The following is a 26,281-nucleotide window of genomic DNA, read 5'->3' on the forward strand; positions in this document are numbered from 1 at the left end:
CTCTAAGGGCTTCTCTCTTCCTGACATACTCCTCCCAATTCAATTGTATTCTTGATTACCGTCCAAAATCTATTCATTTATGCTGATTGTTAAATATCCTCTCCCCATTTCCACTAACTACATCATTATCAGCCTTACCGCAGCAGGACCATTTATCGTGTTCTTTACTGTGCTCTCATATAACCATCCCTCCTCTCCTCTGACCACTGACCTTCACCTTCTCCACTGACTCTGCAGTCTTTTCTACTGTGAAATGCTCCTTCCTTGTTTATTTCTATCTTCTATGTAGTTTTGACTGGGTTTTACTAAACCTCTACTAGGTGTCAGATGATGAATAGTGAACCTGAAGATTTCATGTTAGTGAATCTTCATAAGTTCCTGAGTCCTTCTAAACTGTTATTTGTGGTGATGATATGGTTTGGAAACAGTGAGAAAGGTCATATTAATTTTTTTTTTATTTTGTATACTATTTTAATAGAATTTGGAATTATAATTGTTAAGAGGGGAAAAGTCACAGGAAACTGTGATTAATTTTCTAAGATAAAGAAGTGAAAGGAGAAGCACTTTCATTTAATTGAACAATTTTTTTTTTAATTTGTCTTCTTTACTTTTTCCATCTTTTCTTTTTCCATGTCCTCTCAGTTTTCCCACACATTTTTCTTCCCTGCTATAGAAAAAATTATTGAAATGATGTATCACCATTTGGTAGGTTACAAGGCTGGGAATCCAGATCTTATCAGGTTGCAAGTGCATTGAGCTACTCCCAGAATTGAACAACAGCGTTTTTCCCACCACGCAGTTACAGCAAAGGGGTTTTGGGAGATCTCTGTGGGAAGTGATGACCAGCTTTCTTCTCCAAATAACTGACTGAAGCTTTAAGCATTCTTGAAAATTTAAGGATGATTTTGTTTAAGAACAAAAATGTAGAACAGATGTTTGGTTGTTCTACTTCTTTTTCTCTGTCACTGGACAGAAAACAGGGTGAACACCTTAAATTTCTCTATACACAGGGCAGCACAGAATCACTGCGAACACCTAAACCAGCAGGATGTGCAACAGACTGGCATGAACATGCAGGGTGCTGCCTCCCCCCAGCTCTCAGGGCTGGAGTGGGGAGCTGCATCATGCAGGAAAGCATGAGAAGCAGTTGAGCCCACCCTCATCATAAGAAAGGAAAAGAAAGAGCTTTTCTCAACCCTTTCACATGAGTAGGAACTGGCAACAGTTTTGCTTTGTATTTTCAGGCTGTTACAAGTGCATGAGAGTCCCTTTGCTCTCCCATTCTTTTTTAATCAAGAAGCCAGGCAAAGGTCACCAGTTTTATGAACTGTATCATGCTAAGAGGGCAGGCCTCTGAGGTGAAAAAAAAAAAGATCGAAAGCGAACAGGTGAAAATAATCAAGATTTAAATCCTCTCTTAATGTGGTAAATTCTGTGGGTCAAGCTAGTGCAGCACTGAATTGGGCAGGCGCGGAAGCTCACATTTCCCCAGGGTGTGACTAATGCAACTCTAAAACAACACTCATAATCCCAAAGTATTAAAGCACTCATAAAAGAACACTCCTCTAAGTACATGAATATTGTGTGAAGTGTGTGTCTGTTTTACGGGATGTTGTTTCTTAGTCAGACTGCCTCAGCATGGAATATCCTGGTGCTAATGCACCTCTCTTTCTCTGTTTTGCAGTGGAAGCTTATTGACATTAGTGGATTATCCTCTAGTATTTCTTAGCTGTATGGGGAAATATTTTATTCAGCTGTTTTCTTCCCTGGCAATAATGGAAAAGGCTATCTGAGGGCTCCTTGTTTAGACTATCTAGGTGCTTGCACTTCAGCAGTGTACTGCACAATAAAAAAGTTTGGTATAGGAACTTGTGGTACTTTTCTGTCTCTAGATACATAGACACTATATAATTGCCATGATATTTCACAACATCTTATAATTACCAGCCAGATTTGCTTCTGAGCCATGTACTGATGTTCCAGGTTTTCCTTTCAGGTACACTGGAGCGGTGTCTTTGAATTAAACAGAATTGGCAGTGTGTGCATTAAATACAAACAGCAGTCCTTCATGTTGGAACTCAAAGAGAGAGCACAGGTTGGTGGGAATTCTGTGTATCAAGGAAAAAAAAGACAGAAACAAAGCTTGGCCTTGCTGTATAAAATTCCACTTCAAAAAAGAAAACCCAGAAAGTGAGTAGTTTGTTACAATCAAGCGGAAAGTCGACAGAGACTCTTGAACTTTTCCTGTTTTTGTTGTGTCTAATGTCCAGCAATTGGTTGAGACTAATAGCAAGTTTCTCAGGGTTACATTAATACTTCAAAGAATTTGAGCAAGCCACAACTGAAAAATGGCTTTTCCTTTTGCAAATGTTGATGGCAACTTTGATTAAAACATTTCATTCCTCATAAACAACTTTTGCAGTTAAATAGCCTTTTTATTCTGGACTTGTTTAATTTATTAAGGTTTCATCTCAACCATTTGCTTAGTGAAACCATTTTGTTGCAAAGATTTCATAGAAAAGGGAATGTCAGATTCTTAAGTGTGAATAAATATCCGCAGCATTCAAACCTTTACATTTACTTAAGAACGAATTATTATTTTGAGCTGAACATTTACAAGATATTTAAAGGAAGACAGGATTCTTCTGTCGTGGTCTATAATGTTTCTGTGGAATTGCTGGAGCTGAAGATTATTCTTACATAATGAATGAAAGATGATTTACTACTCCTAGCATGATGTCTTCTCTGGGGATAACTAGGATTTTTAACCCTGCCTCTGGGCTTCCTTATTCGTACTCTAACTCCTGACTGCCTTAATGTGTGAATACAAGACTCCAATCATTAAAACATGAAATTCTCTCTTCAGAGCGATTTTAGCAGCTGAAATGTGAACTGTGGTAGAAATGATTTTGAAGAATGTTTGCAAAATTAAATACAGCCGTACTAAGTCATTCTATTTCTTAGCATTTGCATTATTTCAAAAACATGGGGAGAAAGAAAATCACCTGATCATCTTAGCAGAGAATTTCTCTGCCATGCAGTTTTCCAGCAAACACTGTTTATCTCTCATCAGTAGTTTATCTCCATACAAGCAGGTTTCACGATAAACGAGTTGTCTGCCTGCACCACTCAAATGCTCACCATGTTCATGAAGTTGGCCCAGAATTCCCCAGCTGCTCATACCCTCCTTTACAACCTCCCTTCTTTAATGAAGAGCATTAGCAACATGCCTAGCTGAAAACCAGTACAGAAGAAAGAAGGAAAGAAGGAAAGAAAGAAGGAAAGAAGGAAAAAGAAAGAAAGAAAGAAAGAAAGAAAGAAAGAAAGAAAGAAAGAAAGAAAGAAAGAAAGAAAGAAAGAAAGAAAGAAAGAAAGAAAGAAAGAAAGAAAGAAAGAAAGAAAGAAAGAAAGAAAGAAAGAAGAAAGAAAGAAAGAAAGAAAGAAAGAAAGAAAGAAAGAAAGAAAGAAAGAAAGAAAGAAAGAAAGAAAGAAAGAAAGAAAGAAAGAAAGAAAGAAAGAAAGAAAGAAAGAAAGAAAGAAAGAAAGAAAGAAAGAAAGAAAGAAAGAAAGAAAGAAAGAAAGAAAGAAAGAAAGAAAGAAAGAAAGAAAGAAAGAAAGAAAGAAAGAAAGAAAGAAAGAAAGAAAGAAAGAAAGAAAGAAAGAAAGAAAGAAAGAAAGAAAGAAAGAAAGAAAGAAAGAAAGAAAGAGAGAAAGAAAGAGAGAAAGAAAGAGAGAAAGAAAGAAAGAGAAAGAGAGAAAGAGAGAAAGAAAGAAAGAAAGAAAGAAAGAAAGAAAGAAAGAGAGAAAGAAAGAGAAAAGAAAGAAAGAAAGAATGAAAGAGAGAAAGAGAGAAAGAAAGAGAAAAGAAAGAAAGAAAAAGAAAGAAAGAGAGAAAGAATGAAAGAGAGAAAGAAATAGAAAGAAATAGAAAGGAAGGAAGGTTAGTTTAATCTGGTACTTACTGGGTACGTGAATAAACATGGTGTTACCTCAAGGAAGAAAACTATGTGGGAGTGAGAAGTGGTGACTGTGATGATGGGAAGCAGGGACTACCTTATTTGGAGGAAATGTTGTCTGAAAATGATAGTGGAGTTACAATGTAGCTTTATTCTGGGTTGAATATTGGCTGTCCTCCCACAGTCACTGCAAATCTGCTATAATAATACTCTGTATCAACATATGCCAACGAATTTAATAGAAGTGTGCTCAGATATCCACTCCTGATCCAGGCAAACTTCAACAGCATATGACCTGACAATGCACAGGGGTGGTACAGATGGATTTGCAGCCTCAGACCTTTTTTTGTAGCCAGTGTGCTCAGATATCAGAAACTACAACCACCTGTCTGGCTGTGGCCTCTGTCCCACCGCATGCACTGGACATCGGACGAGTTAAGCATCAAGCCTGCAGCTTTGTCTAGGCATCTCATGCTGCTGCTCTAGAGCCCCATGGATTCAGATAGCATGTTAATGACACCTCATACACAGATTCGGTACAGAACATAGATATTCAAGTTCAGTTTGCATATGCAAATATTGGTCACAATATCATTCCTCAGAAAGATCATTTGGATTTCTTTCCTAAAGCTTAATGGCAAAATGTTTTCATACTGAGATAGTATATAGCTGTTTTAATTTTGCATGCTGATTCCATTTTTTAAGGTCTTGTCAAGTAATTCTTTGAGTTACAGAGCATAAAGAAGAAATACAATAGCAAAATATGAACATCCATATAACAGTAGAGCTGACAGAATTAGAAGTTTATGAAAGCAAACTGTCCTCCTGACCTTTCTAGACACACCATTCACTCTGCTTAGAGTTTTCTTTCTCATTCTTGTGCCATTACATGGTTTCTGCAATGCTGAGGAAAACGCCTAGCTTTTCTGAACAGCAAGCACTTTAGATCCCTCATACCTTATAAAATGGACATAAATATATGTCCAGTGACAAATAGCTTTGGGGTATTTAAATCATATTTGCTGCTTGAATTTAAATACATTCTAGTGATCTAGCACTCTGCTGACCTCTGGATAGAAAATACCTTGGTCTGAATACACCTTATTCCCGATATTGTGAACAATCACGTTGCTGTTTCTTACAAGTTTGCTTTCACCATGTTGCTCTGCTTTGATTTCCTCCTATTTTTCATCCTGACATACACGCACACACTAATGGTTGTTAATACCTTTTCTAGAAACTGAGTCCTGGCTACGTTGCTCTTCAGGTAATAGCTAAGGGTAGGCAGACATGGGACCATAAAAATACAATCTTTAATCTTAAGGACTTCCTGTTCAGGAAGGACTAAGTGCAGACCAAATGGCACCAAGCGAACAATGTGACCTTCACTGACTTTTAACATGAATAAACAAGTCTGATTAAGGGTTATTCACTGCTAGATATTCTCAGCAATTATGAAAGAAAAATAGTAGCTCTACTGAGATTGAAATTTCAGTTGTTTCCACTAGAATCAAATAAGCCCTGTTCACTGGAGAACTGGAGTGTTGGATTTCCTTTCCTTGGTTAAAGAAACAGAATAATACCTTCCCACTCTCTAACGCTTGCACCTCATGTTCTCTCAATCTTTCTCTTTCACAGTTACAGACACTCAGCTAGCAGCATGTTACTTTCTGACTCTATTATGGGATTTACTCACAGAACCAGAGTACAGCAGTAATCACCTTTGGAAGATCCTCCTTTCGAAGCTCCTCCTCTATGCGTCACATTTGAAGAACTGGATTTTTAGGCTTAAAGCCAAATGTTTTTTAATTGCTGAACTTTATCACATATAATGCTAGGTGTTTTGTTTGGAAATTGGATAAAGTCAGGTTAGCTCTGGTTCCTGATGCTCTGCTGAGATGATGAGCACCAGGCTTTATGTGAAGGGAAAGCTGGTTTGGGTAGAGCAAGAAAAAATCTCTACTTTCTTCTTGAATAATGTACAGGCTACCTTCATTTTTGCTATTAAAAGTGTGAAATCCATCTTGATGCTTGTTTTATTTTCAGTGGTTTTTTTCTATCTAGCTTTGCAAAGAAGGAAGTAAAAATTGGGCAAAGCTTTATCACAACACAGAAGTCATGCCTCACTGACAGTTAAGGATAGATAGGTAGAATGGTCAAAAATTAATTTTACCCCATGATTTAATTTTGTAAAGATGAAAGTTTTTTTCTGATCAATTGTTTGTTAACCCCTTGGTTAAGACATTAGTTTGCTCAGTATCAGGTTAAAACATTCAGATACCGTTTTGTTGTTCATGTTGTCTGTGATTCAGGATTTCATATTTGACATGCAACAAACTTTCTCTTCTCTTTTTAGCTAAAGTCTCTCCTCACAATGTGACATATCACAGAAAGATGGTATAACTATGTTTTTTGATACAATTTATGCATATTCTCTCCCCTCCCCTTTATTGAAAATTATAGGATTCATCGGTTCAAAACTTGGACTACAGAATTTCTGACATTCCTCTGTGCAAGAGTTATGCCAATGTTGTTCCTGTTAGCTGTAGCTAACTTGCCGTCTCTAAAGCTATGAAATAATTAATGAGGATGAACAATTTTGGCACTTAGATTCCTGCCTTTTTCTTCAAAAATAAAATCAACTGGTTTTCAACAGAAAAAAAACCAACCAGCAAACTCACCTGAGAAACTAAAAAGTAAGAACCTCATAACTAAGACAGAAGACAGTATATGCCAGTTTGCAGGCATACCACAGGTAGGAATTTGATCATTCAGGGCTGTAAACACTTTTGAAGGTAGCGCTGGATTCACAGTTCCTTTGAACTTCTTTGGCTTTCACAGGTTTAAATTGAACCTAAGTTTCCATAAAAATATTTTCCCAAATCTCACTGCTCTCAGCCACTCAACTGAACAGAACTGAGCTCTATATTTTGCGGAAATTTTGTTTTCTATTTTTCAGAACTAATTTGAAAGTCCTAAACCTGAATACTCTCAGGTAAATACACAGTCCGTATGTACTCTAGTATTAATGGAAATAGGTATAGTTTCATAGACATAAGTAGAACCTGTCATTTTGTATTTGATGGGTTTTAAATATTCTCAGGCTTACTAGATGCTTTCAAATCTGAATATCTCAGTGAGGTGGAAGGATGTTAGTAGAGAAAAGGGTGAGAAGTGCTTAACTTAGCTTTCAAAATTAAGCTCCCACCATGGTTATTTAAGCTATTTTTTTCTGTGTGTTTAATGTTAGACAAAACCAACTTCTTACTAAAATAGACTGTCCTTGTTCAAGTGTCCCCTGATACACTGAAAGCAGCTTCCTTTCAATTTGGGAAAGCCAAGACTACACTTATCAGAAAAGAGTAAGGCTGCATGTTTTCCTGTTGTGTGGTGTTTTTTTTAATTTTATTTCTTTCTTTATATAGATAACTTGCTGTAAACAAGAGGTAACTATAATGCCTCTGATTTGGGAGCAGCTATTCACAGGGCAGAAAACATTTGTTCTAACTTAACAAGATGCATGGTACTTTTAAGACTTTGAAACGAACTCAGTGAATGAGTTTTATTTCATGTAGCCAGAAGAAATCTCTCCCATGCAAACCACTGTCCTGACACTTCAGAGAAACAGGAAGAAATTTTCACAGCTCATTCACACAACCAATGAAATGTGAAATAGGTTCCATGGTTATCTCTGGGTAAAGCAATCTTATTCCCAGGGCATTAGGGTAAGGAGATAAACACAGAGCAAGAAGTATTTATTAAGACCAGTGTTACTATCTGAATAATGGAGGGAAAATGAAGGACTACCCAATGCTCTATATTCTTGTTTATGTCCAAGAAGTGTTACTGAACATCCGTATTGCTGAACAGAAAAAAGTATTATTTCATCCACATCCTGAACAAGTAGCTTGATGTAAAATCAGTGGATATTGATATAGCATGGCAGATTATAATAGTCATCACCTTCAGTATAGAAGAGGCTGTCAGAAGACTATAAATCTTCACGCTAAAGCAGAGATTGTTGTTAGTTGTACTACAGTGTTTAAATAAGGTGCTAAGGTGGAAAAATACATCTCCCCTCATCATCAGAATGTCATTGACTTAAATGAAGCAGTATGAACTGTGTAAATGCATAGAACTATTCCAGGATGAAAGCTAATTAAATTTTTAAAATAGTGCCCCCCCCTGCCTTATAGTCAGTTTGATTGACACTTAATAGTTAAGCCAGTCCATTTGTTTCTTAAGAGTGAAGTTCCCACAGCAAAAAAATACAACACAATAGACTGTGCTGGAGTCTTGTGGGCAAGTGCAGTGAGCATGGAGAAGCTCTGATGAGTCTATTGAAAAAGCAGCTGTTTCTGCCTTCACTTCTGACCTGGTAGTGCACTCCAGTATAGCTGTGCTCAAAACCCTTTCACTCTTTACTCAGTGCTGCTTGCCATTCAGTGGGACAGAAGCAAGATCTTTATATTGGTTTTAAACTACTTCAAGAAGCAGATGCAGCAATTACCTTTAAAAGCAGTAGCTAGATGGACCTTGAATGGTGGCCTGTTTTTATTATTGCTGTCTGTCCAGGGAGCACTTTTATTGCTAGCAATCAGTGTTAGATCTTCAATAGCAGTTGATCATTTTTACTTCAGGCTTTTGTATGTCCATATGGCCATGTGTGGGGAATGCAAAGAAGAACAAATTTTACTACTGGATTAGCATTTCTTGCCTTGCCTTTTAATTTTACATTATGGCCCAAACCAAAATGAGGAAACAATGTGATTAAACCATAAGTGAGAGCCAAACTGAAGGAATGCCTCAATCAAATACTACATCTCTGGACTTGAAATAATTAACACGGTAATTATAGAAGGCCTATAGAATTGCTGACACAGACGGCTTGGAAAATATTGTATACTTACCAAAGTATAAAATGTTCCTAAAGAGTTACACTAAGGGTGGTGCAGATTTCTTCACTTGTTGAATTTGCAATATACAATTGGTAGAGCTCGAAATGATAGGGTTACAAAAGTAGGACAAGTATTAAGAAGTGTACAACCTTTTTCCTTTAGCAATATAACTCCCACAGGCTTTTGGTTTGTCAAGTATTCTCTGAAGATAAAGCATATTCATCTTAAGTGATTATTTCTTTTCAAAGAGTTCATGGATAAAATATTACTATTCTCAGATTCAAACATTTTGATGCTTTGTTACTTTTGCAAGTGGCAGTGAGCAACTAAGGACTGAAAGATTCAGGGCTACTGATATTAAATACAAAATAAATTCTGTTGTAGTTGAGATCCATGTAATTTGATTACTTTAAGGGAGATTTCTCAGATATACAAAAGGATGGATGTCCTGTACTATAATTAGCTCTGTCAATACTCATTGATAAGAACTATGAGATATCTTTTTTATTTCAATAGAAAAGTTTAGGAGAGTTTTATAGAATTTTTATGTAAAAGACACTTGTTTTGTCTTGGGGTATTATGCAAGGTTTATCTGCTAAAATTGTGGTGTATTTTTAATCAAAGCCTAAACTTCTTTTTTATTCCACTGAAATTCCAGACACAAAATTTTAAAAAAATCCAAACTAAACTGTCTCTGACTTCTATTCTGTGAGTGATCTCACAAACCTCAACTCCAGAAATGCCTTAAAAGAACTGAATATCATCTCTATTTTATTGCTTCCCTTATTTATTCTCAGCTGCAATCTAAAGAAAGGTGATATATGCTGTAGTGGTTATGAGTAAACAGCAACTGGATTTTAATAATGTCCTATTTATCAGTGTTGAAACAATAATGACAATTTTTTATGTGTGTTTTCACAAATACAGATGTTGAAACTGACCATAGACATATCATTATCTTGATTTACCTGTGACTGTGGAAGGGGTCTATCTATAAACAGAAAAACATCTTTTGCTTTCAGGAAATAACAGTTTTGGGAAAGAGCTGTTCAGAGAATAGTTCACAATAAACCTGTGCAATGCTACAGGCTTGGAGAAGAGTGGCTGGAAAGCTGCCCAGCGGAAGAGGACCTTGGGGTGTTGGTTGACAGCCGGCTGAACATGAGCCAGCAGTGTGCCCAGGTGGCCAAAAAGGCCAACGGCATCCTGGCTTGATTTAAGAATGGCGTGGCCAGCAGGAGTAGGGAGGTGATCATGCCCCTGTCCTTGGCACTGGAGAGGCCACACCTCCAGTACTGTGTTCAGTTTTGGGCCCCTCACTACAAGACAGACATGCAGTTGCTGGAGCATGTCCAGAGAAGGGCAACGAGGCTGGTGAGGGGTCTAGAGAACAAGTATTATGCAGAGCAGCTGAGGGAACTGGGATTGTTTAGTCTGGAGAAGAGGAGGCTAAGGGGGTCCTTATCGCTCTCTACAACTACCTGAAAGGAGGTTGTAGTGAGGAAGGTGTTGGTCTCTTCTTCCAAGTAACTAGCAACAGGACAAGAGGCAATGGCCTCAAGTTGCATCAGGGGAGGTTTAGACTGGATATTAGGAAACATTTCTTCACAGAAAGAATGGTTAGGCATTGGAACAGTCTGCCCAGGGAAGTGGTGGAGTCACTATCCCTGGAGGTGTTCAAAAAATGTGTAGATGTGGCACTTCTGGACATGGTTTAGCACACATGGTGGTGCTAGGTTGATGGTCGGACCTGATGATCTTAGAAGTCTTTTCCAACCTTAATGATTCTATTCTACGCTTCTATGAATAATTTACTGAGGAGCAGATGGGATTGACAAGTTATATACCCCAGCTTTATATTTACTACCCAAACTGCAGATAACTTCATTCCTTCAGAAGTGCTACTCCTTGAAGTGAAATCTTCAGATCACCCCAGTCTGGTGAAACAGTGCCCTAAGGAGTTATGGGGAGCAAGATGTGAAGATTCAGAGGTTGCAAAGTTGTTGGAGGAAAAGAAACTTGTGGGGTATACTTCTTCATGTAGAAGTGTAACATGTACTTGTGGCTGAATCAAGGTATCTTTACAAAAAACCCACAGTTTCCAGACGTTAAAATGCAGTAGTTGATTTTAGAGTGTGGGAAAAGATAAATAATTTTATAGTGGTCCATATATTTCATGTGTTTAAAGAAAATAAATCAGAGACACCAGTCTGTGCTCTGTCTCAGCGTTGTCCAGATCCCAAACAGGCCAGAAGATTGTAGACCAATGACTGCTTTTCTGGACAATTTTGAATTGTATCTGTCAAAGAGATATTGAGTCCATGGGACTAGTCTGATATGAAATAAAACCCCTGAGTAGATGAAGGAGCTGCAGCAGCAATGGGTTTGATCTACAGAGCTGTTTTTATTGCACCGAATTTCTTACTAAGAGACGTACTTTAAACGTACATTAAATTAAATGTACATTAAATTTGCAGCACTAGTATTTGATGTAGTGGAGTCACTGAAAGAATATGTGGAGAGTGAGAGGACATTATCTGGGTTTTTAATAGCTTGGTGATAAAGTATTGTCTTTGAGTATCTGGGAGTTAGATTTCCAAATATTTTTCACCTGTAGGTTATGGAGACTTTCCAAGATTTTGCATTTTTCAGGAGCCGATGTCAAGCAGTAAGCTATTCCCAGTTTATTTGGTGTGATGTGAAACTTACTCTATTTTGTAGTGAAAAACTGGGCTTGAGCTCTCAGTCTAAATAACTGCTTGTGAAGGAGAGGAGGTTGGAAGTATACACAAGTTTGTGCTATAAGTTAACGATAATAAAGTAAAGAAGAAGAAATTGTTGATAAAACCATGATTTTTAGTGTTTTGAAAATCAGGGTCCTGTTGTTCAGCTGGTAGATATAGGTGAGGACCCATAGTTTTTAATGAAGCTGTGTTTATTTAACCAGCTAGAGGTCCGGTCTGTGTTTTTTTGTATTGCGGTATGTCAGCTCAAGAGAGTGCCAGTTGTGTGAGAACAGCTCAAAACAATTGGTTACATAATATCCCTGCCTTAAAAATCTGTACATCTAGATAAGCAAGAAAGATTAAAAAAATACAAAAAACAAGCATCTGGATTTTACACCCACCAAAGTACAGGCTGTGGCTTTGCTAAGAAAATGGAATTCCCATCATAAAAAGGTAATTTCAGAAACTAGTAACTCAGATTTTTTTTTATTAGAGGTTGCTCTCAATGGCATATTAATTTCTCTGTAACATGCAGCTCCACTTCTTTCCTCTCAGAAAATGTATTGGCAAGACGACCCTTTCCTCTCCTGTGGAGTTTGACTGACAGGGCGCTGCCAAGGAGGGAGAATGATTTTCAAAGTCTGACCTAAGAAAAACCATTTCTTGTGCTCTCACTGGACTTTTGTTGCTTCAGGTGTTACAGCAAAAACAAATCAACTCAACTGCTCTGGTTCTTAATAAGAGTATTATTAAGATCCCCAAGCATAGCTGATACTGCTCTTCCAAACAGACCGAGGAACTCCATTCATTTATTGATGCACTCTTCGTGAAGGGATTATGTTTCACTTTGTTTGAAGGACCTGAGAGCCCTTATTATTTTTGTTTGGAGAAACACTGTGGTGCACATGAAAGAGACATAGAGAAAAAAAAACCCTTTTTTTTGGTGGGAGGAGAATGGCTGGCCGTTGATTGCCTCTTTTTTTTTTTCCTTTTCCATTTGAAAAAGCTTCTTGGATGATTGATTTCTGATTTAGATTACCACATCCTCCCTGTTGTTCCCTGTTCTCTTTACTGAAATTTTCTAGCTGCCTTGTTTAGCTGACATTCAGGATATTGATAAGGTTAAAGATAATGACTGAGTTGCCTTAGCGGCCAGGTAGAACTCTGAGTCTAGCTTATTTTGATAAAGTCTTTCCTCCCTGCCATCCAGTGAAGACAAAGATCTACCTAGGATTATAGAAAAGAAAAACAAACACAAAGCAAGAAAACTAAAACCTCTCTCCTTCAGACTCGCTTTCCCTGTATCTGTCATAAGTCCTTGTACAACAGTGCTTATCATGGAGAGCAAATGTAGCACTTGGTGGGAAGACCGTGTGTTTTTATGAGGTATCCCATCCAAGGGGCAGAAAACACACAAGCCAGTCATCATCTTTGCCTCTGCAAGCAAATATGCATCTCCTGGGGCAGCAAGTGTGGTCAGCAACTGTGCCCAGGCCACGCAGCTCTGCAGAGGCTGCTCAGGTACGCGACCTTCTCGGCGTCCAAATACCGTGTGAAATCCTTGGGGAAAGGGTGGGGAAAGGCTTGTGAAGGGTTTGTGGGATCTCAGACACCACAGTAATTCTCCAGATTGGGCCCACTGTGCTTTCACCAAGCCTAGTTGAGTTACTAAGCCCCAGAAATCTGTCTTTTCCATACCTCTTTATGCCTATACCACGTATTTTCACCCTGTTTTGAAAGTAACTGAATGGAATATTTATGGCCTAAACCCTTTCTCTGCACTTAACACTTGAAAAATCCAAATTAGGGGCTTCATTTACTTGGGATTGTCAGAAAATCATTATAATAAGGAGAACGTTTTTCACACTAGTACTGCTGAAGTGCGGTAGTTCGACTTATCTTTCTTATACCTAGTTTAAATTGTAATTGCTCTTGTGCTTTCACTTATCCTGCCTTCTTTCTCAGCGTGAGTCAGCCCCGGACAAACAGCTAATGACAGCTGAGCAGGATTTAATGTAACTGGAGAACAGCACGCGTAGCACAAGTAATTATAACCTTTGCACTGTTCCACCTCTGTGTCTGGCATAAGGGGATTTACATTTTTGCTGCATGCCAGTAGAATCTACAGGCTGCTGACAACTGGGGAAGGCGAGGATGCTCCTGCATCCTGGTCCTATGTCCCTTTCAAATGCACCCACTGACTACATCCAGCTGTGGACACCTCTGTGTATACTTCCATGCTTACTTTGCTTACGGTGTAATTTGCCTCTGAATGCAAAGCTGAATGAAAGCATGTTACAGATTCGCAAAGTAAAGCAGATCCGTATACTTTGATAACTAAAGGAGATATTCATCCGTTATACTAGATTCCCTGAAAAAATGAGGCGTTGTGTGAAATTTGCACTCTCTGCCACACAGCTCTAGTGACAAATAAAATCAGAAAGGAATACATTTTCTTTCCCAAGCAGATTGCAATAATTTGACACAAATTCTAAGACTTGGCTTCACTGAAAAACAAAAACACCTTTATTTTTTTGAATATACCGCTATATTAATAGTGCAAAATATAAGCCATTAAAATATTACTCAGCTTACTAATGCATTGGGCCTGCTTTTTCATTTAGTTACTGTCCCTTTTTACAGACATAGTGTCACAGGTTTTGATGGCTTTATTCTGGATTTAATGTGTGTAATATAGTATAGGGTCATGACTTTTGCCGTAAAGTGTATATTTGCATTTAAAGGAAGTCTTTGCAGACAGCTATTAAGCTAAAGATTATAGAGAAAAAAATCCGGTGACTGTTGCTTAAGCTATAATAGGACCACAGCAACATGGAAGAGGAAAGATATTTTTAGGCTCTGAACTGCTGGCTTTCTTCCTGTGTCATGATTCCTGCTGATCAGACTGTCTCACAAAGAGTTTTGATTTTTTTTCACTGCCATTTTTAAAGTTTTCTGCAAGATAAGGTCCACTTATTCCTGCAGATATTTATTTTGATCGCAATATAGAGAAAAACAGTAAGATATGGGAGCACTATAACCTAGGTGAAATTTCAGAGGATTTTTATAAACATAAAAAGGGGTCATTTGTTCTGCTTTCTGCTTTATACTTGGTGCAACTATAAATCCATATGTGTGATGCCACCTCCAGTTTGGAAAGAGTGGAGGCAGTTTTGGTGTCTCTAAAAGATAGTAATAATAATAATAGTACAAAATAAATGACAGAGACAAAGTTTCTGCCTTTCAGTTCAGGTTCTGCAATGCTGTTGCCCTAGTAGTTTGTTGAAAGTTTCCAAACTCTTACTGACTTCTAATGGAATTTAAGGTTCTTCAGAAAGTCCTGTCCTTCATATTTTTAAAGATCATTGTAGAGTGATACCGATTCAGAAGTGCTAACATTCTCCTCCAGTTCTTTATTCTTGATGGCAGCAAAAGTGTCAGGGAAATCTGGGGAAAATTTCTGAGGAAAAAAGAAAGATTTAAAAATAATATATGAAGTGCAGCATTTTTTTATACAAACATTATAATGAAAAATGTCAACTTGTTTGGCTAGATGTATGGACCAATCTCCTCTTCAAAGCTGTGAAAACCACCTTAGATTCTCTCATATCAACAGTGTGAGGCTAATATATACCAGCTGAGAATCTCTCCTGAAATAAAAAAAAACCACTGCACGACTGAGTTTTCCACAGAACAATGTTTAACAGCTTGTTGTTTAAAGACAAAACCCTTTGTTTGAATCATATTCTGACTTTTGATAGATAATATGCTGTGCAAATTAACTTCCATATTATAAGCACCTAAAAGAAGGTTCTCATTATTTGAACAGGAATGGATCCTTTTTCAATCTGTCTCTCTCTTTTTTCAAGACCAGTTCTGTTCAGACATAAATCACGTTATTTGGTTGGTATATCTTACAACAGAAAATATAACTATAATTAAAGAATAAAAATTTAATTATGGACTCTTTAATTATGACCATTTTGCCATCTAAAGGTTAGAGCTGATGCAGTTATCTGTGATTTTATGTTCAGCCAGTATTGATCATTTGTTGCATTAAGCTTAACATCCACAGATTTAGTTTTGATATTTTTTTTCATGAAGCCTTAGCAGAAAGAAAGAATTCACTATGAACATGCAAATTATAAGGGAAAGTCCTATAAATTATGACAATGTTATAGTAAATATCTAAATTTGCGTGTTGAAAAAAGGTGCCATAATTTCTTGTATAGTCTGAAAGGATATTTTGAATAAATACAGAATCACAGAGTCACAGAATCACAGAATAGTAGGGGTTGGAAGGGACCTCTGTGGGTCATCTAGTCCAACCCCCCTGCCGAAGCAGGGTCACCTACAGTAGGCTGCACAGGATCTTGTCCAAGTGGGTCTTGAATATCTCCAGAGAAGGAGACTCCACAACCTCCCTGGGCAGCCTGTTCCAGTGCTCCGTCACCCTCAGAGGGAAGAAGTTCTTCCTCATGTTCAGACGGAACTTCCTGCGCTTCAGTTTGTGCCCATTGCCCCTTGTCCTGTCACTGGGCACCACTGAAAAGAGCTTGGCCCCATCCTCCTGACACCCACCCTTCAGATATTTGTAGGCATTTATAAGGTCACCTCGCAGCCTTCTCTTCTTCAGGCTGAACAAGCCCAGTTCCCTCAACCTCTCCTCGTAGGGGAGATGCTCCAGTCCCCTCACCATCCTTGTAGCCCTCCGCTGGACTCTCTCCAGTAGCTCTTCATCTTTCTTGAACTGGGGAGCCCAGAACTGGACACAGTACTCCAGATGGGGCCTCACCAGGGCAGTGTAGAGGGGGAGGAGAACCTCCCTCGTCCTGCTGGCCACACTCTTCTTGATGCACCCCAGGATCCCATTGGCTTTCTTGGCAGCCAGGGCACACTGCTGGCTCATGGTTAACCTGTTGTCCACCAGGACGCCCAGGTCCCTCTCCGCAGAGCTGCTCTCCAGCAGGTCCACCCCAAGCCTGTACTGATGTATGAGGTTGTTCCTCCCCAGGTTCAGGACCCTGCACTTGCCCTTGTTGAACCTCATCAGGTTCCTCTCTGCCCAGCTTTCCATCCTATCCAGGTTGCGCTGAATGGCAGCACAGCCTTCTGGTGTATCTACCACACCTCCCAGTTTGGTGTCATCAGCAAACTTGCTGAGGGTACATTCTAACTCTTCATCCAGGTCGTTGATGAAGAAGTTAAACAAGACTGGGCCCAGTACTGACCCCTGAGGGACACCACTTGTCACCAGCCTCCAACTAGACTCAGCGCCGCTGATAACAACCCTCTGAGTTCTGCCATTCAGCCAGTTCTCAACCCACTTCACCGACCACTCATCCAGCCCACACTTCCTCAGCTTCCCTAGGAGGATATCATGGGAGACTGTGTCGAAAGCCTTGCTGAAGTCAAGGTAGACAACATCCACGGCTCTCCCTTCATCTACCCAGCCAGTCATGTCATCGTAGAAAGCTATCAGATTGGTCAGGCATGATTTCCCCTTGGTGAATCCATGCTGACTACTCCTGATAAAAATAATATAAAATAAATAAATAGTAAATAAACAAATAGTTAATAACTAGATTGCAGGCAGTGTTGGAGATGACACTGCAAGGAATCATTCAGCCTTAGCAGCAGATGGATTTGGATCTTGAATGTGCTGGTGACTTCAGTTCATGAAAGGATAGATGGCACATTGCCTTCAATGGTTGCAAACAGCTTTCATGGCTGTCATCTATTTTCTTTAGAAACAGTGTTAGACCAGCTGATTAAAATCCTACCACAGGCATTTCTTCATAAAGAGAATTCTATTTATTAGTAAGATGTTGCTTGATAGGCATGTGCAATCAGTTTTGTGTGTTTTGCCTCAGATCCACTAAAATATTTAGATGTGTTGTGCTTGCTGACTTCAAGAGCCACTGAATACCTTAGAGACCAGAATAGTCCAAAAGACAACTTTTTAATAGTGATGTCGTGAAAAACCGGAATTGAAGACTCAATAGTCGGAAGACTATTAAGCAGATATTCTTTATTATGGCACCGGGCACACGGGGGATCTCTCCTCCAAATGTGTGCACCGAAAGGACACAGTTACTAGGTATTTATGCTATGTTAACGCACACATTCATTACATTTGCAAGGAATGCTTATCATAGTTTTACCGAGGACTCGTTAATATATGGTAATATCTGTCGCGCATGTTTGTTTGGCGTCTCTCCGTGATCGGCGGGGTTTTCAGATTATCCTGCAGCCTCCTTATCTCTGTAGTTTGTATACCTGTTCTCCCAAGGCCCAGCCGCCTAAAGGGATTATTCAGGAGTCTCTTATCTTGCAACCTTCCTGTCCCAATTATTCACAAAGAACCAAGACTTGTTTTGGTTGTGCAATGATTCTGACCACCTGAAGTGATAACATCCCCTACATGTTACATTTGTTACATTCACAGTTATCAATAGTAATACTATTATTATCCACAAAATATTCTGTAACTGATTCTTATTTATAGCAGTTCCATAAAAAACTACATCTGATCTTTTCTGTAAAAACCCTATAATATGGCACAGTTTTAGATAGTATTATTTATCTTAGATGGTCACTCAGAATATTTGAATCTTCTGTGGAGGGCTGGTCCTCTTGGGAAGAAAGTCTCATAACTTTTCACGTTGGGAAAAAATAAAAAACACCAAACAGCCCACCTCTCATAATTCTTGTTAAAGCCTAGGCTGTATTTTAGCAGTGAAGTTATTGGCTAGTACTGGTGCAGTGGTGGAGCAGACAGGTGGGAACAGAGAGGAGATTCCTCTCTTTGTGTGTAAGAGCAGGGCTGCAAAAGGAAAACAGTCCTCTTCCTTTCATGCAGCAAGCAGTTTATAAATCAGTGAAATGGGGCTGTGCCCATTGTATATTCACCCTCTTTGCTGCAATGCTTTTTCTTGGCTGCACTTAGGAAAACCAGTCTGTAGGCTTCCTAAGTCAAATGCAAGAAGGTGGTCTGACCCTGTGCACAGAGAATGTGATAGCACAGCATAAACAAACCGCTGAGTAATGGATAAGACTTAGAAAAAGTCCCCTTGCATTTTGCATTTACAACCGGTGAAGTGCACTGTCAGAGACAAAGAGCTGGGTTAGATGGACCACTTGTTTGATCCAGAAACTTCCAAATAAGGTCCAATATGACTGTAAAGGAGTAGCTTTGTAACATCTGCTCTGGTAGATCCACCTATTGATGGTGTTGCATAAAACCTATATATCCCTGCATATTATTTAAATGATAACGACTTTAAATATGATTGATAACTAGTATGAGTCACAAACAAGTAACAAACTGTGTGTCTAAAAAATGTTTTCCAAATATATATCTTATGGCAACTGTTGTACAGATGTCTGATGAATATTTCTCTGGGAAGGAGAGAATGTGCATGCACAGGGAAAAATCCTAGGAGGCAGAACTTGGGAGAATTTGGATGTCTTTGGTCAGGAACTCAGACAGAACTAAGTTGTGTAGGACCTACTGCTGGGAGGATTTTACTGCTAAAAAAAGGATTTAAAAGAGTTGGACTAAAATTGTGCATGGCAAAATAGGCAAATTCTATATGGCTTTACAAAATCTGAGGAATTCCCCACAAAATTATAAAAATATTATCATACCTCAAAAAATTGTTCATTCCTAACTGCTTTATGCCTGTGCTCTTCATCCCAGCCTTTCAGGGAGGCTAGAAAGTGAAATCAAAGATGTAAAAATTACAGTCACTCTGTTTAAGGGACATTATCGATTTACAGTGTTCATTACATTTCTGTATTTTTTTCCTGATATGTTCGTCCAGAGGAGAAGCAGTAATATGCCTGCTTTGTGACACTGCGCTCCAAACATCACAATGGACCATTTGACTACCAATTGTGTGCTCAGGGAAAGAAGAGTTCCTCTGTGATGGATCTGAATGAACAGCCGACCCCTCCCCAGCTGAATCCTTAATGGGAGGCAGTAAGTGCTGCAGAGTGTGCCTTTGCTGGCCAACACAGGCTCAGATAACACAAGCAGCCCCTTAGCCACCCACCCGGCCAACTTAAATGTCCTCTGACAGAAAGTATATGCTGAAAGAATTTATGTAGGAAAAAACTGTCAATAGATGAATTTGATTCCTTTTAAAGGAGTATATAAAAGAAATCCACTCTGGGCCAAATGCAAGAAAAAAATTGACTTATCTCTTGAAGAGTTTATCTATTCATTTGATTGTGTCTTCTAAGTGAGCTGTAATTAGAGCTAGTCCTCTTCTAACCCTTGTGCTAATGAGGCTTTGCTCACTTCTATTAGTGACAGTACATTGTATTTTAATAAGGATCCCCTGGCCTGGCACGGCAGGACCTGCAGATAAGGGGAAGAAGAGCAAAAGGAAATGCAAAGAAGTGGAATCAACAGGGGGCCCCCTTCTTGGCACTGGGCTCTACAGGAAGGCACTGGCTAACTTTGTCTTAGAACTGTCATTCGTATTAACTTCTAACCCATCACCTTCTCTGGTAGGCTAGCTTTACTCAATGAAGCGGGATAGATCCTTGGCTTGGCCTCTCTATCCCCTATTTCAGCAAACTGAATACAACACAAAAAGTTCACAGGGGAAGCATTTGGGGAGATGGTGTTAAGGATAGGGTCAAAAAGAGCTTTTAACTCATCTTAACATTACTGTCTTTTTCCATTTCAACTCTTCTCTGCCCATCAAGGCTTTCGGTTTGCTCACTCATCCATTGCTAAAAAAACCCCCCAAAACGCAAAAAGCCTCCAAATGGAAATTATATGTGTTTTGAGATATTCAGTACTTTGGTCTATACCTGCATGGTTGCATGTGTGTTTTCTCTCTGTATTTTTTTTTTCCTTCTGATCTATTCCTGATTGAATCAAAATTCTTTGGCTGATTCCACCTTCACATATGCTGGTACAAATTGGGGTAATTTCTCTGCCACTCAGTAAAGTTAGCAGGGAACAGAGAATTAAGCCTTTTGTATCTTTTGTGTAACAGTCTTGCCTCTCAACCAGAAAAATCCTTTCTAACAAAGTCTTTTTAGAGATACTGGAGGCTGTTAGAATGTGACAGATAAACAGCTCCCTATACGGCAGAAGGTAGAGAAGCATTATTCTTTTTTTGTTTAGTTCCTATCAATGACTTCCCCGAAGCACTAAGCAAAATATATTTCTTACAGTCAGTATTTTCAGAGCCTACCTTGGGATCTTTCAGATCTCCGGGCATATGATTCTGCTCTGTCTCAAATTCCAGAAGGTTGTTTACATGTCAGTGAAGGGAATGCAATACTTCACCATTTTCACTCAGTTTGCCATCCACCTCTCCTTCTGTGCATATCTGTAAATGCTTTTACCAAAATGTAAAGCATGGAGGAATCAAGTCAAAGGTCCTCCGTGAAATACTGAGACACGTATCAAATGTTATTTTTCCCTTTAAATAACATGGTATGCTCAGTAAGTGTCCCTCCTGGTGCGTCATATGTTGCTGACCACCTTCCTGGAGGAGATGTTTGGTGATGAAGGAGTTGAATAGACAGCATAGCACCTGTTCAGTCCATTACTGATATTGTAGACAATTATGATCTATAAAGATAGGACATATCAGTTTGTGTTATCTCAGCCTCAAGTTCACGCTCAGATCATTAGTTCAAAGAAAGCAGGTATTTAAGTTGTGCCTCTACCTTGTGTGGACACAAGAGTGTGGCCAGCAGGTCGAGGGACGTTCTCCTTCCCCTCTACACTGCCCTAGTGAGGCCTCATCTGGAGTACTCTGTCCAGTTCTGGGCTCCCCAGTTCAAGAAAGATGAAGAGCTACTGGAGAGCAACGGGCACAAACTGAAGCATAGGAAGTTCCATCTGAACATGAGGAAGAACTTCTTCCCTCTGAGAGTGATGGAGCACTGGAACAGGCTGCCCAGGGAGGCTGTGGAGTCTCCTTCTCTGCAGATATTCAAGACCCGCCTGGACAAGGTCCTGTGCAGCCTGCTGTAGGTGACCCTGCTTTGGCAGGAGGGTTGGACTAGATGACCCACAGAGGTCCCTTCCAACCCCTACCATTCTGTGATTCTGTGATTCTGTGAGAGGGACCAGACTGGCTCCAGGTACCTTGATCACAGGCCTCCAAGGTATTCTAGTATGCTTTGTGAGTTTTTCTATGAAATGAACCTGCCTTATCTGTCCTGGAATTGGTTCTGTCACCACAGAAACCTATGCTCACTTTAGCAACTGACTTTTGCATGTGTGGATGATTTCCTTAGGCATGATTTCAGAAGGCAGAAACAAAGTTTCTTGAGTCACCAAGTAACTGGGTGGTCTTTCTAAGTATCACCTAGCTGCCAGGATTAAAGGCTGTTGCAAGACATGTTTCTTAAGGTCAACAAGTGTGTTCTCAATCCTAGACGCTTTTCTTTCCTCAGCTGACTAGCAGGCTGTTCATGGCCTGCACCATCACCTCACTCAACCCTCCACTGCTGTCTCAGCATGCTGTCCTTCTCTAGGCACCAGCATGGGTCTTCCAAGAGGAGCAGAAGTTTCAGAGTTGGTATCTGTATGAGGCATGAGAAAAGGTAGACAAGCTTAGGTTAGAAGATATCCAGAGCCACAAAATGTGTCTTACTGTCAAATCAGATCATTTTCAATGTATGTACATATTCTAGGTCTTTTTAACTTTTCCTCTTGTCTGCAGCCACCTCACAGAGTCTTCTTTTGTTTTTCTTTGGCTGTGCTAGCGACCTGCTGTGCCAACTACCCCAAACTGGCAGTGTGTGTTCTCTGACTGGAAGGCGGGCATGGTGCAGGATCTTAATTCCCACAACGGAAGTATTAGCATGTAACATAGAGCTGATGCAGCTCTGCTGTCCCTTCTGCCAGCTCCTTAATTCTCTTTCACGTCATTCTCCATTTCCATTCCACTAGATACCACTGACTCTATCCTGGAAGACAACCCACCACACCTCTGGCCATACCATGGCTATTCTTCTTATACAGAGTCCAGGTTCCCTTAGGAATAGTGGTTGAAAGGGATACTGAATAGATGGCAATGTCATGAAGGAGGTTTGGAGAGGAAGAGGGTAAAAAACAGAAAATGAGACAACAGATTGTACAACAAATTGCATTTTACCCATGTTTGTTACAGAAAATCCCTTTTATGTCTCTCGCATGTAAAAAAACCAGCAGTATTTCACGTGGTTTGGGGTTTTTTGCTGTTATTTATTTGTCTTTCAGTTCATTACACTATTGTATCTAGGCCAATAACACAGGAGTCAGATGTCTATCAAGTAAACAGGGACAAGCAAGAACCTAAGTAAGGGTCAGAACTATCTATCTGAGCACAGAGCAAAACAGAGGACATCGTAAACTCAGTTAAGCAATTGTTCTGACCATTTAGTGATTTGCAAAGTAATTTTGTACATACTTTTCCTTCAGTCACATGCAAGACTAAAAATCTTCTGCATCTGCACATGTAGTGACATCTTGCCTTTTTGTGGAAGGTTGGGTAGATAAATGAGTTAAAAAGCAAGGAAATAAGTAATTTTAAAAAAAATTTTAGCAACTGATCTTCCCAACAGTCTAGAAATAGGTTCCTACCCCCGTGCCCCGACTCCCATTTCACTAGCCTCTTGAACGATGAACTTGCTACTGCAGCTGGATATCCAAGACGTATCAGCCATTAGTTTCTGTGCTATTGCCTTAGACCATATTTTTTTTGCTCTGGTGAATTATTTAAAATCCTTGATGTAGTTCAGTTTACTACCTTTGTGTTTAGAGATTACATCATTCCATGTCTGGTGTCTCATTTACTGATGGGCTGAAAGCACAGTTCAGACATTTTATTCAGCTGTTGTAGAGCAAGGGAATTTCAGTAAGTATGAGAAACAGCACAGTCATAGTCAGACTGTAGTCCCCACGCTTTATGGTCTGGGCTTGTCCCAAACAAGAGGAATCGTGAGTTGAGGAGAGGAAGATTGCCTGTAGCATTAGTATAGGGGTATCACAAGGAGAGCTCTTTCCCTTCCTCTTGCTGTACTAGGTATGCTCCTGCCAGTGAGTGTGACATGCTTAATTCCATGAAGCGTGGTTTAACTATGTCTCTTTGTTAAGAAAAAATGGCTTCCAATTTCCAACAAGAGAAAATATCGCAAGCACTTATGTGAAAGCAAGACCAAATCTGATGGTTTTTTGTTTACTTTTCAATACATACCTGAATGCTGGTCTTGTCCTAAATATTATGGAAAATGTTCGTTGGATTTTCAGTTCCTTAAAAAAAGTTGATTTTGTGATGTGGAAGACAAGATCTTGCCTTGAAATTACCAAATATACTTTGACACTTGTGTATTCAAAAGAGATGCCAAAAGATTGAAGTGTTTATGTATGTGATAGCTACTGCCCAAACTGGGAAGAATGTGTTACTGAAACACATATATTTAGTTCCAGAATAATCAACCATTTGCTCTTTTGAAGCCCTTTACACTTCTCAAGCTTTCTTACAAAATCAGAGATTCCAGTCTCCAGAAGCCATGCTTTATGAGTCAATGTAATGCTAGTTCTGTATTTTTGTTAGTTATGTACAGGAAAAAAGTATTTTTGGCAAATAATATTCTAATTAATATTTTGATTGCAAAAGCACAAAAATATGCTACATGCAGAAGTCTATTAACTTTTAGACTCATATCTCTTTAGGACTTTTTCTCAATTAAAGTGTCACAGCTGCAGTTTTGTATTTCCATCTGTGTAACATTTTAATAAAAGGTTCTAACATAAAAATTTTAATTATTAATGTAATAAAAAATACTGTGTGACTATATTTCTTAGTTTGTTCTTAATCAGTGAGGACATATGTTAATTCTAATGATTTTTCATATACAACTGAGTTTGAAGTACAAGATTGTGGGGAAATTTTAATTACTTTTGTTTTTTTGCCTTTAACTTTTATTTTAGAATTTGTTTCCTCAGTAGCTAATATGTATTGTAATCTAATGTATTTGCTTGCCACATCTTCAGTTTGGAGAATCAACAAAACCTGAATCTGCTAAATACATAATTGTCAAGTTATGAAAATTTATTGTTTTACTTTGTTTTCAGTTGTTGAAATAAACAAGACGATTACTGTTGTTGAGAGCAAAACTTGACAAACAAACTGCAAAGTCTTTATCATCAAAGACTTCTTGCCCTTAGGTCAAAGTTGTGTGCTTTCTTAAGTATGTTTTTTGTAACACTTGTTCTTTTTCAGAAAGAAGAAAGAAGGTAACACTGAAGATCTTTGAAAAGTCGTTTATCAGACGACAAGTCCCCTGGTGTGTTGAACAAGGAAGAAATCATGGAGGTAACTTCTGCCTCAATGGATCCTAGATCCAAAATCTTCTTTGTAAACAGAGCCTTTCATTTAGTACAACTGGATCATAAAGTGACAAGTTTTCCCCTAGAATTTAGCCTAAAGCCTCTTCTGCTCAGATTAACTCCGTTGTATTCAGCTGCAGACCTGGATTAACCCCTAAAAACTCTGTATTGTTTCTCTTCATTGCATATATCCCCATGTCTCCTATTATCTCCTCTTTACATCAGACAAAGTGATACAAAGTTTAATCCATGATAAGCTTTTTTCAGTTTTGGGTATCTGTTGAGACTTCTTTGACAGTTGCTTCCCCTTTTAATGCAAACAACCCATCGAAATAGAAAACCTTGTCAATAGAATTTGCTAACCTGAAACACAGAGGAGATGGCTAGCAGGAGAAGTGCCCTTTTTGCCAGGACAAAGAAGCCGCTGCTAAATCCATTGTCCTTTATTGTTGTCATTGTTGTGAGCAAATTGAAAACACGTACATTTAGAAGATGCATAGTTCTTGCAACAGATCTACCACTAGATTGTGTTTTTCAGTGAAAGCGTGACCGTTGTGAAGTTTTCTCAATGTCAATGTGTCTCATTATTTTTTAAAAGCTTTTTTAAAGCTGCTTTTAAAAACTGCTATGTCTCTGATACAACTAGCAGGAAGAACTAGACAGGAGCCCTGATGAAAGCAGTTATAAAAGTGGATGCTGGGGGAAGGAAGGGAATGGCACTACTTATGTACCTACCTAACTACGTGCTTACTAGGAAAAACATGCAGAAATAATATAACATGGGCCACTTTATATTTGGATAATACAGCTCTGTTTGGTCAGTGGCTGTTTATTTAACAAAGGACTTGGTCCAATACTGCTATCATTATATGGTGATATAATATGACATATTAGCAAACCCAACACTTTTTCAACGACTAGCTGAGGTCCAAGGAAGCTTCATTGGCCTCATCACATGAGTTTTGCTGAGATCTCTACAAAGCAGTGTTCTCCATGGGGCAGGGTTAGGGATAAACAGAGATAATCCTGTCAAGACTTTAAGATGTTTTCAGAAACTCAAACCAGGGCACAGTACAACAGATTATCCCCTGGCCTTTCACCTCCAAGGCAAGCAGACATGGTATTGAGAGAAGAGACATAGATTTTAAAAGGCATATATTAGAAGTTTCTAAACTGACTGATATTAGCCATATTCCTGGAAATGTTTCCTTTAACCTTTGGATGGCACTGTTATACACTTGGCACAGATGGGCTGGATTTCCAGTGTTTCTGACTCCCGGCAGAACTGTAACATCACTTGGAAGAGTGGTTTATTTCTTCTGATAATTTCAAAATGGATTTTGTTTAGCA

General features: G+C 39.0%; 1 long non-coding RNA gene across 2 annotated transcripts in view; it reads left to right on the plus strand.

Annotated features, from left to right (window-relative positions):
- Positions 1–26,281, plus strand: part of LOC142363217 (uncharacterized) — a 124,187-nt gene that overhangs the window by 55,857 nt on the left and 42,049 nt on the right. For both annotated transcript variants that reach the window (XR_012765594.1, XR_012765598.1), the window contains one exon: positions 24,825–24,917. This is a non-coding gene — a long non-coding RNA (uncharacterized LOC142363217). The remainder of the gene's footprint in view (positions 1–24,824; positions 24,918–26,281) is intronic.

Source organism: Opisthocomus hoazin, chromosome 1 (genome assembly GCF_030867145.1).
Source record: "Opisthocomus hoazin isolate bOpiHoa1 chromosome 1, bOpiHoa1.hap1, whole genome shotgun sequence".
Classification (NCBI taxonomy): Eukaryota; Metazoa; Chordata; class Aves; order Opisthocomiformes; family Opisthocomidae; genus Opisthocomus; species Opisthocomus hoazin.